A 1,905-nucleotide genomic window follows, 5' to 3' on the forward strand; every position below is an offset into this window, starting at 1 on the left:
GGCATGTGGTGCTGGGGATCGAACCGCGGTCCCTGTGCTTTGCCAAGCTTGTTTCAAGTAGGTGCTTTAGACCACTGAGCCATCTCTCCAGCCCCATGAGCTTTGGGTTTGATTTGCTTTTTTTTTTTCTAAAAGCTTGAGGTTTAAGTTGTTTGACTTCACTTTTTCTAATATGAGAACTTTCTGCTATAAATTTCCCTCATTGAACTGCTTTCATTGCATCCCATAAGTTCTGGTATGTTATATTGTATTGCTTAATTGTAGAAACTGTTTAATTTCTTCTTTAATTTCATCTGTGACTCATTGATTGTTCAGGAAAGTGCTATTTAATTTCCATGTGTTTATGACATTCTTGTGGTTTCTTTTCATGTTGATTTCCAATTTCACTGCTCTATGGTCTGATAATATGCATGGGATAATTTCAATGCATTTAGTTAAGCATGCTCTATGAGCTAGTATTGGTCTATCTTGGAGAACATCTTGTGTGCACCTAAGAATGTGCATTCTGATGTTGCAGAGTAGAATACTCTATAGACATCTACTAAGTCCATTTGTTTCAGAAGCTTGGTTCAGTTCTTATATTGATTGATTTTTTGTTGTTGTTTAGTTTCTCTATCTCTTTGTGACAGTGTGGTGTTGAGGGTCCCCATTACAATTGTGTTAGTTCTGGGCTAGGGAGATAGCTCAGCAGTCTGAGCACCTGCCTGGTAAGCATGAGATCCCAAGTTTAATCCCCAATACCACAGGTTGTGCCATGTAGGCCCCAAACCCGGGTGTGGTGGCACACACCTGTAATCCCAGAGCTGGGGATGCTCAGACAGGAGGATCACTTTGGGTCCTAGCTATGTAGTGAGACCCTGAACCAAATAAATAAATAAATATTTTTTAAATTAAAATTATACTAATCATTAAAGAAATAAGTGCATTAGTGCTTATTTGATTTTTCATGTCTGTTAATATTTGTTTTTTATAGTTAGTTGCACAGATATTTGGTGCATATATATTTATCATTATTATCTCTTCCTCTTATATTGTTCACTTTACAAGGATATAGTGACATTCTTTGTCTCTATTAGTCAGTCTTGGCTTGAAGTAGCAGAACCTTATGTTTGCTAGGCAGACATGTATGCCACTAAGCTGTCTCCCCAACCCTCCTGCTTTTAACTGATTCAGATCAATTGTGTGCTATTCTTCTTTATATCTTCTTTGTAGCTGATGGACTGATTTTTCATGGTCCCTTGCTATTCTTTTTAATTTTAAAAAATAATCTTATTTATTTGTTTACTTACTTATTTATACCAGGGACAGAACTCAGGACCTTATACTTGCCAGGCAGGTGCTTCTGCCACTCAGCTGTCTCCTTGGCACTCCCTTGCTATTTTTAAGGTTTTCTTTTCATCATTGCTAAATGCAATCCTGAATATCTGATATTCTGTCCTCACATTGGCTCCGTCTTCTATGCATACTTTCAATGGAATTTTAATCTCCTGTATATCTGTTTGAATCTGTTTCATGTGTTCCAATTTTTTCCCTATGTTTGGCATCCTTGGTTTCCATCATTTTCCCAACCTCTTCTCTTTTTTTATCTGTATCTGCTCTAGAGTTACTAACCATGTCTTTCATCATGGTCACCATTTCTGTAGTTATCTGAGAGATTATTTCTGATTTTTTTTTTTTTTTTTTCTAGAGCCTCCGTCTACCTTGTTACTTCAGTGTTACCACTTTGGAGAGTCCAGATGAGTGACTTTGTTTCACCTCATTGTCACTTGTGTTTGCCTTTGGTGACCTGAAGGTCTGGGTTTGCATCTTGCTTAAGTGTCTTCTCATTTTCTACGTTTTAGTTTAATTCCTAAGTTGATGCCTGTAAATTGCTTATAGTAGGTAGCTTTATTACTAGTATTTAAA

Source organism: Octodon degus, unplaced genomic scaffold (assembly GCF_000260255.1).
Source record: "Octodon degus isolate 3935 unplaced genomic scaffold, OctDeg1.0 scaffold00090, whole genome shotgun sequence".
Taxonomy (NCBI): Eukaryota; Metazoa; Chordata; class Mammalia; order Rodentia; family Octodontidae; genus Octodon; species Octodon degus.